General features: G+C 43.9%; 1 protein-coding gene across 1 annotated transcript in view; it reads right to left on the bottom strand.

Annotated features, from left to right (window-relative positions):
* LOC306923813 (chemokine-like protein TAFA-5) overlaps window positions 1-6905 on the bottom strand; it is a 220717-nt gene extending 213812 nt beyond the window's left edge. Inside the window, exon 1 of the mRNA XM_079502131.1 lies at window positions 6863-6905. The gene's annotated coding sequence lies outside the window, so the exon portion shown is untranslated. The remainder of the gene's footprint in view (window positions 1-6862) is intronic.
* Between the last annotated feature and the right edge of the window lie 8109 nt (window positions 6906-15014).

The following is a 15014-nucleotide window of genomic DNA, read 5'->3' as shown; positions in this document are numbered from 1 at the left end:
GATCCCTCGCACCACGTCAGAATCACGCCGGCGAGGAGGGAGGCCACGACCATTTGCTTCGCTCGCTTATCATGTCTCGGTGTGCATTATTTTTGAAAAATAGACACATACATGTGCTCACGTGTGCTTGCGTGCTTGTGTGCGTGTGTGCAATTGTATACCTGTGAGGGCCAGATGTCCCCACAAGTATAGTAGAATTTGAGAAATAGATGTTGTGAGGACCATTTTCCTCCCGGTCCAGGAGTTATAGGGTCAGGTTGGGGTTAGGATTAGTTAGACAGTTCGATGTTAGTGTTAATGCTGACTTGTGCTAAACGTGGTTGATTGACACTTCTGGTTGTAGCCTGTAGCACCTATAAGGCACTATACTGTAATCTGGACTAGTAGTTGTGTAGGGTCGACTGCTGGAGCTATGGGAGTGATTAAAGGAGACAAAGGGGTTCACTGTTAAATTATTGCTGGCTTATATTGAAAAATTAAACAAACAATTAACACTGTAGCAATATCTTGGCACTCTTATCACTGTTCAGTTTCAATGTGTGTCTCTATTTTGGGTGCACCATTATATGTGTGTGTGTGAGAGAGAGAGAGAGAGAGAGAGAGAGATAGAGAGAGAGAGAGACCCCCCTGCGAGGACGTAGAGCCCCCGTCACTCCTCCCACCCAACACTCCCTGCTTTGCGGATTCGAGTGTTATATCAACCCATATCAAGCCTGTTTAATGGAGCCAGTAGGTTCTACTGGAGGGAAGACGTTGTTGTTGTTGTCAGCCGTTGTCCGACGTACGGGTGTTGGTTGTGTGGCCCGACTATACTAACCTTAAATCTAACCCTAACCTCAGTCTTAACCGGCCATGTAAGTCTCCTAACCCTAACCTCAGTCTTAACCGGCCACGTAAGTCTCCTAACCCTAACCTCAGTCTTAACCGGCCACGTAAGTAACACCACATTTCCCCAAGGCTTAAACAATACCAATCCAGTACAGGAAACAGGGTAGTAAACAAACCCTTAAATGCTAAACTTCTAAATTGCTCTTAATTAGAGCAGAGCCAGGACAATAGCAGAAACACAAAGCCATTCAGATTCAAAATCAGACCATCTTGGTCTGAGGTTGACACTAATGGGCTTGATGGGTGGACTTAATCCCCTCAAAGGTAATCACACTTTAATCATTGACCTCAGAGGTAACTAGATTAAGCCAGACTAAAACTAAATATAAGATTGAGAAACTTTTAGTACTTCTAGTAAGACTAAAACTTAATTGCCCAGACTCTTCTTCAACAAAGATGGCGAAAGCAAACATTCTTTGTTCGGTACGCATACAATAGTATGGTACAAAACACTGAAGTCCTTAAACCAGAAACCTAACTTCAGTCTTAACCGGCCACGTAAGTCTCCTAACCCTAACCTCAGTCTTAACCAGCCACGTAAGTCTCCTAACCCTAACCTCAGTCTTAACCGGCCACGTAAATCTCCTAACCCTAACCTCAGTCTTAACCGGCCACGTAAGTCTCCTAACACAAACCTCAGTCTTAACCGGCCACGTAAGTCTCCTAACCCTAACCTCAGTCTTAACTGGCCGCGTAAGTCTCCTAACCCTAACCTCAGTCTTAACCGGCCACGTAAGTCTCCTAACCCTAACCTCAGTCTTAACCGGCCACGTAAGTCTCCTAACCCTAACCTCAGTCTTAACCGGCCACGTAAGTCTCCTAACACAAACCTCAGTCTTAACCGGCCACGTAAGTCTCCTAACACTAACCTCAGTCTTAACCGGCCACGTAAGTCTCCTAACACTAACCTCAGTCTTAACTGGCCACGTAAGTCTCCTAACACAAACCTCAGTCTTAAACGGCCACGAAGGTCTCCTAACCCTAACCTCAGTCTTAACCGGCCACGTAAGTCTCCTAACCCTAACCTCAGTCTTAACCGGCCACGTAAGTCTCCTAACCCTAACCTCAGTCTTAACCGGCCACGTAAGTCTCCTAACACAAACCTCAGTCTTAACCGGCCACGTAAGTCTCCTAACACTAACCTCAGTCTTAACCGGCCACGTAAGTCTCCTAACACTATCCTCAGTCTTAACCGGCCACGTAAGTCTCCTAACACTATCCTCAGTCTTAACCGGCCACGTAAGTCTCCTAACACAAACCTCAGTCTTAACCGGCCACGTAAGTTAGTTTCAGAATGAATGTCTGCTGCCATTAGACTCCAGTGGAGCCTACTACTTGCAGTGGAGGACTCCATGGTCCTGATGAGTAACATTCTGGGGATTATGGGTTGATTTCAAGCATTGGAAGCGGGTGCTCCGTGCTGACAGGTTCCGCCCAGCCCGTAGGAGTATATGTGCACAGTGACAAACACCAAGCCCGTATGAGTATTATGTGCAGTGACAAATATCAACAACCCCGCCCGACTTCCCTCTCCGTAACACTGGCTTAGTGTGTCTGCACTCTGCATATAGACCAGTGATTCTCAATCATTGGGTCGGGACCAATTTGTGGGTCGCGGGCACATTTTTATGGGTCCCTTTATTTTTTGTTTCCTATATTTTGTTTTCAATCATTATTATTTCAAACCATTTTTCAATGATATATATTTTTTTAAATGAATTAATTAAAAACCAAATTCAATTACTTTTTCAATAATTTCATGAAGAAATCAAATATAATTCTATAAATTAGAAAACAAGTGTTTTAGAAGCAGTGAAAATAGCCGTGGGAAAATAGCAGATCTACAAGCTCACAACGCGGCACGGAGCGACGCGTCGTGAGCGTGTAGATCTGCTATTTTCCGCTTGGGTCGCTGCCAAACGTCTAATATATTTTTTTGTGTCTTGGGCTAAAAAGCTTGGGAATCACTGGTATAGACCCTGGACAACAATGGACGCGCAAATACAGGTATTTTACTTGCATAAGATTTCCAGATTGTGGAATTGGTACTTTTCCTTCTAGGCAATCTGTGTACTTCTTCCACTGCACTGCACTGCTCCTTCTTTAACATCTCACAGTGTAACAAGTGAACACAGACTCGGGGGGAACTGTGGAAGTGGAACTGCCTTTTGTAAGATCTTTCCTTTGAATCTATTGTGCTCGTTCCATCTGGGTAAGTTTGCAGAGAGAGAGAGAGAGAGAGAGAGAGAGGACAATATTGTTTTCCTGGGAACTACCATAATAAATATTGAATCCTCCTCATCAAAAATTGAACGGTTATACTATTCTACCGACCAGGAGTTACTGTATCTCTGTGAGACACACTAAAATAGACTTACTCTGTGCTTTGTTATTGACGACATACTACACAATACAGAACATGAGCAACAAAGAGTTAGTAGGTCATTTGTGGTGTGTGTGTGTGTGTGTGTGTGTACAAACGTGCGTGCGTGCGTGTGTGTGTCTATGCGTGCGTTCGTGTGCGTGCGTGTGTTCGAGTGCGTGTTATAGTAAACAAAAAAATTAAACTGTGAAATTGAAAAAAGGTGTGCTCGTTTTCTGCAAGTTCACCCCCCGCGCTTCACCCCTCCACCCCTCTCAAGAGATACCCAGATTCCGAGGGGTGGCGTGGGGGGTGGGGTTTGACGACTTTGTCCCTATCGGTACAAAACTTTGACGGCGCTGAGTCAACTAAAGGTGACTTCACAACGCTCACTTTAGCTTACTCGGCGGTGCATCACCATCGGAGGCATCGTGCCTCTGACGGGGAAGCCGAGTGCAACGTTTTGAGGGGAAGCTAGCCCCACCTGTAAACAGCTATAGTGTATAATGTTTGTGTTCGTGGAACAAACATTAAAAATGCCATTGACAATATGATGTAAATGAGAATTTACATCATATGTGTCTGAGCAAATCGTCTGGGTATGTCGGTGGGAACCTTTGGCCAATAAGGTACCACCATTGATGATGATGTAACATCATCATGATGTACGATAATTTGAGCGCCCCTCACTTCACATGGGTGTGATTTTTCAATTCAATCTGACTGGTGTTCCAATCGTACTGTGACACACACACACACGCACACACCCACGCGCACACACACAATTTCACAGCTCATGCTGCTATATACATCACAGAACAAACCCAGCATGAGCCGTCTGCTCGAGCAGGAAATGCCTGGTGAGATGACAGTGAATTAAAGTGTGTTGATTTACAACTTAAAGTTAAAACTGTCGTTGCAGAAAATGCAGAAAAGACAGGAGCCAGTGACGCCCAGACAAATCCCCCCCCCCCCCCCCGTGAGGCACCGGCAAGCGAGGCCCTAGCCGAGCGAGTCGCCATGCAGAGCGCTGCGACGGCCACCAGAGCCGACTCAGCGCCGTTCGAGTTGCGTCCTGACAGGCAGAGAATAGTAAATATTCGTCCCCCCTAGTAGTCCATGCCCCGACCATAGAGTTGGCCGTTTACCAGGCTATGTCTGCACCACCTGCATGTGTGCAGTCCGGGTGAACACAGCCAAACACCACAACGTCTAGTGTGCCAGTATGGCCATATTGGCCATATTCCAACATCCTGATAACGGTTGATTTTGTGTATTTAATGCAGTGATAACATATGAATCCGTTGGCAGTGCCCGGTATCGAGTCGGTCAGATTCGACACTCGAGTTGACACTGCCCCTCCAGGCACCGCTCTATACTTCAAATGAGAGAACTTCATGCTGATAAAGCAGCAGTCCAATTCTGAAACATGGAGTGCCGTGATTCCCCCCCCCCCCCCCCCCCCCTAAAACATGATCATCAGGTACTATGATTTTACTAGGAGGACGATTTATTTCTAAAAAGTGTACCGAAAGTGTTTATGTGGCCACACCCACCGGTTCATTAACCCATTTTGGGCGGGAACCCCTTTTTGGGGTTTTAAACATTATGTTATAATCTAGCTATTGAAAAATAGCAGATCTACAAGCTCATAGCCCGCCACCAAGTGGCGCGCTACGAGCTTGTAGGTCTGCTATTTTTGAAAAATCGTGAAAATATTTATTTCAGAAAACTGGAGGATTTGGAAGATTTTTTTTTAATTTTGAGGTCAGGCCAAGTATACCTGGTTTTCGGAGCCCGGGTTCGAACTGGCAATCTTGCGGTTACCATCCGGCTAATCTACCCCTGAGCCACCGCCGCCCCTGAGTAATGTTAACTGCATAGACACATGCAAAACAGAAAAAGTACAAAAATCACACAAAGTAGTTGTTGCTAGTCGTATACCAAACTAGTTGCTAGTTGCATTGACAATCAAGAGAATCAAGAATCCACAGAGAATCAAGATGGATTCATTCATTTGACTGTACTTGGTATAACATTGGCCTAAAAATATACATTGCAAATAGTCTAGTGTGCAAAATCAGCTATGCTTGCAATGCTCTGGAAGTCGCTCGCTGTATTATGTATAATAGATGATGTGCATATCCTTGCATTTGTTAATATGGAGCTTGTTTGAGTTTTCCAGCGTGGATTTTTTTCCTCTCGTAACATCATACACATTGTTTAGTGGGTAGGAGTGTGAGACAATAAAGGATGGAGATTGTTTTGTCTTTGAATAAAAATCATACCCAGTGTGAAGCAAGTGGTGCCTTTGATGTAAGTAATGGTCCTACTCTAAGGCATTAAGACTAATACTATCAATGTAAAAACATCCCATAATATCAATTAAAAACACACCCCACAATACCAATATAAAAACACATCCTGTACTATTAATGTAAAAAACAAATCCCATAAAATCAATTTAAAGACATTCCATAAAACTGCATAAGCCGCTGCGCGGCCGCTTAAATGTATTGGAGTCAAAAGACGAATATTTCTTGTATGCCTTGTATGATAAGATATGTTGTACTGTACAATACAATATCAGTTATACAATTGGGGTGGTTGTATTTGGTCCATTGAGACATTTAGACCATAGGTTTGACACGATCTTGGCATCACTTTGTGCCATGCTATGAACAATTTTTGAAAAAGAAAACAAATATATAATATACTGTATAATCAGAAAACTGTTAGCATTTAGAAGACATGTAGAATCGGCCTCAGGTCTTAACAATCCATTCCTCTAGGGGGAAAAGTGGCACCAGTGCCAGAAAATTGCGTGAAAAACCAAAGAAGAAGAAAGGCTCCCTGACTAACCACGTGGTGTAGCCCATATATATATATAAACACTAGATGGCTCAAGGCGGAGTTTCTGACGTCGTTCACCCGGCAGCCATCTTACTTCGGGGCTACAGTACAGTATGTTCAATGGCAGCTCAAACAGAAACAGTCATAACTCGCTCAAATCTTGACGGATTTACAAACGGGTTGGTTTATTACAAACGTTGTCAACGTGGCTATGATTCAGGACGCTTATCTGCTTAATTTATGTTTTTTATATGAACGTCGTATAAAAGCATATAAGTATGCGGACGTCTCTGACGTTTATAACAAACCAAACCGTTTGAAAATCGGTTGAAAATTGAGCAAGTTATGGTCATTTAAGAGTACATGCCCCATAGACACAATGTTATGTGTCCCGAGGTAAGATGGCCGCCACGTAACGACGTCGCTCTCCATTGGCCAACAGCGCGGGTGAGCTATCTAGAGTTTATATATATCTATGGTGTAGCCCCCATGTTATTGTTATTGTTCATGGAGGGGCAGCATAGGCCAAAACTATGCTTACTGTAAAGTGTACGAAATTGTATGAAAATGAAATTACTCATGTAACTGTTACCGTACATTTACATATGCACACACATTACACATACATTCTACAAATAAAATTAGTATTAGTAATTACTACATGCTACTGATAAGCCTCTTACATCAAACTTCACAATCTTCCATACAAAAAATAATGAAAAGCAATGATTGACCAGGTGAAAAGATCACAATACATACCAACGATGCTACGAATGGGAAAACATTTGAGCAGATGCAGATACAATAAACTGCAGGAGCTCTAGTCTGCATGTGTCATGAATTGTTTGCAAATAAAATCTAGTGCACTTCCTGAAAGAGGTCACATGACAAAACTGTCTTCTTCTTCTTCTTGTGGGTTTCCGGCAGACTGGATGCCTTATCGGCACATTGCTGCCCTCCACTGGTTGAGAGTAACTCTCTTTCTTACATCCCATTACAAACTTAAAATAATTCCCACCCGTGCTCATCACAGCGTGTTCCCATTTCCCACACCACAGTCAATTATTCTTTTACTGTCCGTTCTCGTATTCTATGTCTGAGTCGGTGCAACGCCCTCTCTCAGCATGACATCTAGTTCCTCTCCCGAAACTTCTTCAACATCCAGGAACCTCCTAGCAGCATCTAGCACCATTTTGATGCGTTCCGATTTCCTCGGGATTTCAACGGCACAGTTTATGACCATCGCAATAAATGCGAGGAATCGTCTCTTGTCAAGGCAGATGTTATTGTGCCCACTTTTCTCCACCACATCCTCTTTCTCTGCCCCGCTTTCATTCTTCTCCAGGTTCTTGACCGCGTCCGCATATGACAAACCTCCCTGCGTCCTCAACTGCTTCACCTCACCTTCCTTCTTTCTTCTTGCACATTTAGCCGACCCTGCATTATGTTCTCCTCCGCAGTGTACACACTTTGGTTCGATTCCCTCTTCTTCACATTTCCTCTCTTCACACGCAGCCTCTCCACATCTCCCACATCTGCGTTCCGCCCTGCACACAGCAGCAACGTGTCCATAGCCTTGACCATGACAAAACTGAAGCCTACTTCCTGTATTTCTTAAAGACACACTAATAGGAAACAATTAATTCACATATTTTCAAAATAAAATACAGAATATGAAATAAACAAGTAGTACATTTTATCGGGGCGTCCGGGTGGTGCAGGTTAAAGTTCCTGCCCACCACCATGGAGCTTAGCCTTCAGGTGCATACGGCTTGGCCGGGCGCTCCAACGAACACAATTGGCCGTGTTCGCGGGTGGGAAGCTGAATGGGGAGGGCTCATCTTTGTCGCTGCATTGATGATCCCCACAAGCGGTCAGGGCGCCTGTTCAGGGGAGGGAGGAGGTGGGGGGGATAGCGTGTACCTCCACGTGCGTTACGCCCCCCCTAGTGAGACCTTTCACTGTCGGGTGTAAAGAAGATGTTGGCTTGATGGCCCGGGTATCGGAGGAGACCCGAGGCTTTCTTCACCCTCCCAATGACTGATGGAGAGATGGAGTACTTGTAGAGAGGCTGGGGAATTGGGAATTGGCTATACTAAATTGGGACTTGAAGGGGAGAAAATGTTTTTCTTTTGTCTTGAAGGGGCATGTTTTGCACAATAACAGTCTTTTCATTATGTCTGCCCACGATCTCTGATTCATACGTTTGTTTACCTCAGTCACTGATACTAAAATCTGATATTTTATTTTTATTTTTTCTATGAACCTGTGACTTGACACCCATACTGTTATAAAACGGAAATAAAAAGATTTTGAAAAGAAGTACATTATACACATGTAGTACATTTTGGGATGAGTTTCATTTATTTTTTTCATTTTGTTTTGCAAGCTGATCACTATATGCTACTTTTTAATAGAAATACTAGAAATACTGTACTTTTGAGTCCACTGCCCAAACGTGCAAAGATCTATCATGATTGGTGCACTTCGAATAACCTTATTCTAAACCTGACTAAGACCAAAGAAATTATCTTTAATTTCCGGAAAAGCGAGATTATGCCCCCATCCCTGGTTATTGGTGACCAGCCTGTTGAAGGGGTTGACAGTTTTAAATTCATTGGCACCACTATATAGTTAGGTAAAGTTAGCTTAAGTTGTGGCAAATCTGCAAAAAAAATGCTTACCACTAGCTTTCTTCACAGATGTGTTCATAAAAAAAATCACAGAAAAAATTGTTCCAACCCAACTCCCTTGGGAAACTTTGTGACAGCTGCTGAAAGTTGGGGTACCATTATCAACCAATATAAGGCAACAAATTCCAAATTTCATTATACTTTAAGTAGCATGTGACATGTCAAACAAGGGGGTTTTCAAGATTTTGAATCCATTGCAAGCATTAGTTTTGCACAAAAAACACTTGTGATGACACCGTCATCACAAATGTGATGAGGTCAGCACATTTGGACACATTTGGGCAAGTGGCTATGGCCGAATTTAGCCCAAGGAGTATTTCCGTGCAAAACTCATGCTTGGAATGGATTCAGCATCATGAAAACCCCCTAGTTTGACATGTCACATGCTACTTAAAGTATAATGAAATTTGGAATGTTTTGCCTTATATTGGTTGATAATGGTACCCCAATTAACTTTCAGCAGCTGTCACAAAGTTTTCCAAGGGAGTTGGGTTGGAACAATTGTTTCTGTGATAGTAGACACCTTTATGAACACATCTATGAAGAAAGCTAGTGGTAAGCATTTCTTTTGCAGATTTGCCACAACTCAAGCTAACTTTACCTAACTATATATACTGCTCCCTGAAATAGGAAGTTAACACTAGTAACATCCTGAGTAAAGCCCACCAGAGGCTTCACTTCCTGCGTCTCTTAAAGAAGTTTGGTGTGACTGGGGAGGCGTTGGTTCACTTCTATAGAGCCACTGTGGAGAGTGTCCTCGTCTTCTCAGTCACAGTGTGGTATGGGCGGCGGTGGCTCAGGCCAGGTAGAGTTTCCGGATGGTAACCGCAAGGTCGCCAGTTGGAACCCGGGCTCCTCCAGAGTTAGTGTCGAAGTGTCCTTGAGCAAGACACTGAACCCCTAATTGCTCCTGATGTGCTGGTTGGTACCTTGCATGGTTTCTGCCGCCATCAGTGTATGAATGTGTGTGTGAATGGGTGAATGTAATGCACAATCTATGTAAAGCGCCTTGGATAAAGGCGCTATATAAATGCACCATTTATATAAATGCACCATTTATGGAAATACAACAGTCTTAGAGAGGAGACAGCTGGAAAGGGTGGTACGCACGGCGTCAAAAATCATTGGCATTGACCTCCCATCTGTTTCCTCTATCTACACCACACGCACCAAGCGTAGGATGCAGATGGTCGCCGACCCGACACACACTCACTCCTTATCTTGCAAAATATACACCGGCATGATGTCACTGATCACATGACCCCAAGTTCTAGTTCTCCAGTTCTAGGCTAAACAGCATTTTATTTTCTTTCAACAACTCGTACACCCTGCAGTCAGTCATCATTATGACAGTGAGATAATAGCGGTGCTACAGGGTTCAGCGAACGGAAAGGAAACACAGGAAAGCTTTTAAGTCAAAGGACCTGTCACCGACGCCTGACAACTCTAAAAAGATACCTGCTGATCTCCTCACACACATGTGTAACATCTCTCCACACACGTACCGGTATTCAAATAACCAGGCCTTCCTCGCATGCAGGCAAAGAAAATTAAATAAACACAAACACATTTGTGGCAATGTTTAAGCAGCTGAGCTAAATGTAAACAAATCCCATTCAGTTCTATGTCACACTCCCTGCTGTTAAATCCGTTTAAGCGGCAGACGTCTTTAGCTCTGGGTCGCACGCGATGACGGCAGAGGAAGGAGAAAACATGCCGACGCCATTCCTCCCAAATTGATTCTCATCTCGCGGGGGTTTTTCTTTTATTTGTGCTCGTGCAAGCATGATAATTAAATCAATTTTCATTTAATCGTACTTTAATACAATGGTCCTGACACGTGCACACTCAAGCCCTTTTTCCCATCAATCTAGCTGGGAGCGAGTGCAATGATAACTGATAACGAGCATAATCAGCAACACATTAATTACGTTCATCATTGAGGGGAGGGGAGGGGGGGGGGGGGGGGCAATGGGATTTCCTGCTTTCAAGCCTCATAAGATGTAAACCCGTTATCCAAAGACCACTTTGGATGCTTAACAACTTAAACCCTCTAGTCGCAGAGAACCGGACATGAGTTACAGTACTTTGACCGCTTTATTCGGTCTACACCAAATCTTTGTCAAAAATAGCTCACAATGTGTCACCACATCACTGGCACTGGGAAACAAACAGGAGCCATGAAGTCAATGCGAGCAGGCTATAGTAGACAAGAGCAATACCGGTAAACACTATTTGCATGATCACAACTTTTGTCAAATAATCAGTTCAGATTCATGAAACACCAATCTTATATTGAAATTGCCTAGAGGGCGGGTCAACTGCGGATGTCACAAATGTAACATGCGGACTTGCCGAGGCACACCATTGCTCTGACCTGTAATAAAATTGACACAAACATTGTTCAGGGGACCCTGGGTGCCACTGGCTCACTGTGGCTATACGCACCAAACGTGGCACAGGCACACCAGTAGCAACAGTGACTTATTTCAGCACCATGGACAGCAACTACAGTCAATTACTGTACATCAAGGCCATGGAAACCAGACAAATCAAGGACCATGGACAGCAACTGCTGTTACTTCAGTAACATGGACAGCACCTGCTGATACTTCAGAACCATGGGCAGCAGCCACAGACAGCTCTGCACTATTATTATTACTATATGTTCAATCTCTCTCTCTCTCTCTCTCTCTCTCTCTCTCTCTCTCTCTCTCTCTCTCTCTCTCTCTCTCTCTCTCTCTCTCTCTCTCTCTCTCTCTCTCTCTCTCTCTCTCTCTCTCTCTCTCCCCCCCCCCCTCCTTGGCCAGACGACGCCGCCGCTCGTCGGCAGTCTCCCCCGTGAGAGTATATGGCCATGGCCAGGGTTCATGGCCATATATATATGTCTTGGAGACATGACTAGACGTGATCACAATGTGTGACCATATAATGGGGAGATTCCCGGGATTGTGAGTGATGGGGATTGTGATTTAGATATCGTGACAAAACGTTCAGGGTACTGCCTTCAGAATATAGGCAGACATGGGGACACCTGGGGGACACAGGCACTCTAATCCACACCAAACGTGCCACAAACACCGTTCCGGGGTTTTGGCCATGAGCACACCAGGGGCCTCCCTGGGGGCTAAATTGAACATAGTATGGGGCACTACAGTAATGTTTAACACTTCAAATGGCCATAACTCTGTGACCATTTCTCTGATCAGCGCAATAGAGGTCTGGATTTAAAAGGCCGAGTAACAGTCTGCAAATCTAGTCACATTACAGTTTCTAATTTGTTTTTTTGCCACACTATAATTTTATTTGGTTATATAAAGAACACAGAAGCTTTTGCCTGGGCAGTGTGGGCTGTCATGTGAGACTGGCTGACAGGCTGACAGGCAGTCAGTTGACAGTCTTGCGATGAGACATATTTTAGTGTTTTCATGCAGACGGCTATTTTTTGAAACCCTGTTTTTTAAATAAGCAATGAACATGTGGACAATAAGCAGGCACACACATGCGCGCACGCACACGCAAGCACGCATGCGCTTACTGCTTATGGTAGTCCATCGTATCCGATGATGACTTCTACTTCTTCTTCTGGTGAGTTTTGAGGTGACTGTGAAGTCCAATCCGAGCGCCACATGGTTTATTGCAGTGAGGGCATATGAAGTCAGTATTTGTTGTGGCCTTGGCTGCAGTGGTCATCTTTCTCTTCTGGCGTTTCTTCTCCCTCGCCTCACTCCTCTCCTCTTCAAAGCGCTGAAGTCCAGTATGACAAAGCTGCCTCCATAAAAGCCGTTCTGAGGCAGAGCTTTCCAGCTGGGTGTGCTGTATTCCACACCTCTTCAGTGCGGTTTTGAGCTGGTCCTTATATCTCCGCTTTTGACCTCCTGCAGATCGTTGGCCATGATGTAGCTGGCCATAGAGCAGTTGGCGTGGAAGCCTGTCTTCTGGCATCCTGATGGTGTGGCCAACCCACCGCAGTTGGTACTGAAGGAGTGTGGCCTCCATACTCTTGGTGCCGGTTCTACTCAGGACTTCTGTGTGTGGTACACGATCACGCCAGGTCAACCCAAGGATGCGCTGGAGACATTTAATGTGGAAGTTCTCCAGCTGTTGGATGTGGTCCAAGCTTCACAACCGTAGAGAAGTGTGGAGACGCAGAGTGCTTGGTAGACTGCTACCTTGGTGTGTATGCGTAGGTCTTTGTTCATATACACTCTCTTACGCAGTCTACCAAAGAAGGCTGAGGCAGACAGATGCACACGCGCACACACACACACACACACACACACACACACACACACACACACACACACACACACACACACACACACACACACACACACACACACACACACACACACACACACACACACACACACACACACACACACACACACACACACAGAGCTGCATTGGTATTGATGACACTTCCCACATATGGCAGGCCAAAGGACAGATGCACAGAGTAGACAGGACAGCGGCCCAATTACTGCCTTTCCATTGGCTAGAACATTCATCTTCAGGCAGCATAGCAGGGGCTGGAGATGCGATGCGGTGTGGAGAAGGTCATCGGCTCCTTTTAAGACCTTTGAGAAAGAGCTTGTCATACATGGTGATTCCAGGTACGGGATAGGAGCAGAAAACTGAGAAACAGCTTCATTTTATTTTTTTGGGGAGGGGGGTTATTATTAACAGAAAAGGGCACATAACTTACATGGAAGAGATACAGGCAGGGGGGAAAAGTCAAGGCAAGAAAAGGCAAGTATTCCACAGACAGCACATGTTTATATACCAAGTGACAATCACGGACATGCATTTTGTTAATATTCACACCGGTAACTTGATGCTTAATATCACTGCAATTTCAAATGTCCCTGTTTAGTACCCACAAAAAATGTGCTTGCCTGCATGGAAAGAAATTGGACCTTGGAGCAGTTACAGTTGCAACAGATTCACTGTGCCGTTTTCCTTTTCCTTTTTCCAAATGTATAGTTTCAATTACTCTGCACTTAACCTCTCATGAGAGAGCCACACACGCTGGTTGAGCGGTTGCAGCGTACATAATGTAATTCTGGGGGTTGTGGGTTTAATACCCAGCAGAGTCCCACCACTAAAATGCACATCTCAAAATTAATCAAAATACCTTTGAGATTAGCGCCTGCCCCACATTATTAGTCAGTAAAAGAAACATGTAAGTAGCATACTGTGGAGGTAAACCTTTATAAAAATAAGAGCACATAGTAGCATAATGTGGATGTAAGCCATTAGAAACTAAAAGCACATCTAGTGCTATACCCCATTTAGAGCATTAACCCATTTTGGGCGGGAACCCCTTTTGATGTTAGCATTATGTTACGCTTTAGCCATTGAAAAATAGCAGATCTACAAGCTCATAGCGCGCCACCGAGTGGCGCGCTACGAGCTTGTAGGTCTGCTATTTGTTTTTAAATCAAATAACGACGGACATAGAAACATAGGTTTTTCAGAAAACTGTCAGGATGTAGAAGACATTTTTAGAATCTGATCTCAGGTCAGAATGGGTTAACCCATTTAGACCCATGGAAAGCCTATGTGTTTACTGTATGTTATACCTTTCAATCCAGGAATGTTATCTGTGTGTCATTTTAGATTTTAGCTATATAGGAACATACGGTAATTTTTTCAGAGATTTGTCGGGCAGAAACCGCGTATCTCCATATTCTAATTTTTTCCCCTAAATTAATGCCCTACTTGATCACACTGCAGCGTCACATAAACGTACCTAAAGAAGTAGATCTAAAAGTTTGAAACGCGAAGCGAAGCGATGCATTTTGAGATTGTTGATCTGCTATTTCTGTCATTATTTAAATTCGAATCCTGAAAAGTAACAGTTTTTGACATTATGAGGTTTCCACCCAACATGAGGTGATAAAAATCAGCCTCAGGTCTAAATGGGTCTAAAATATTAGTCTTAACCCATTTTGACCTGCGATCAGATTCTAAAAATGTCTTCTACATCCTGACAGTTTTCTGAAAAAGCTATGTTTCTATGTCAGTCGTTCTTCGATTTTTCAAAAATAGCAGACCTATTTTAGATCTGCTATTTTTCAATAGCTAAAGCATAACATAATGCTAACACCAAAAGTAAAAGTTCTGTATTCAAAATCTGGCTTGATGATTACACAAGTATTGGCAAAATATTATACTGACAGTACACAAGTAAAAGTATCAAGTATATATACCGT

This window comes from Electrona antarctica (genome assembly GCF_951216825.1).
Source record: "Electrona antarctica genome assembly, chromosome: 5".
Lineage (NCBI taxonomy): Eukaryota > Metazoa > Chordata > Actinopteri > Myctophiformes > Myctophidae > Electrona > Electrona antarctica.
Note: the sequence above shows the minus strand (reverse complement) of the source record. Positions and strands in the feature narration are given on the sequence as shown.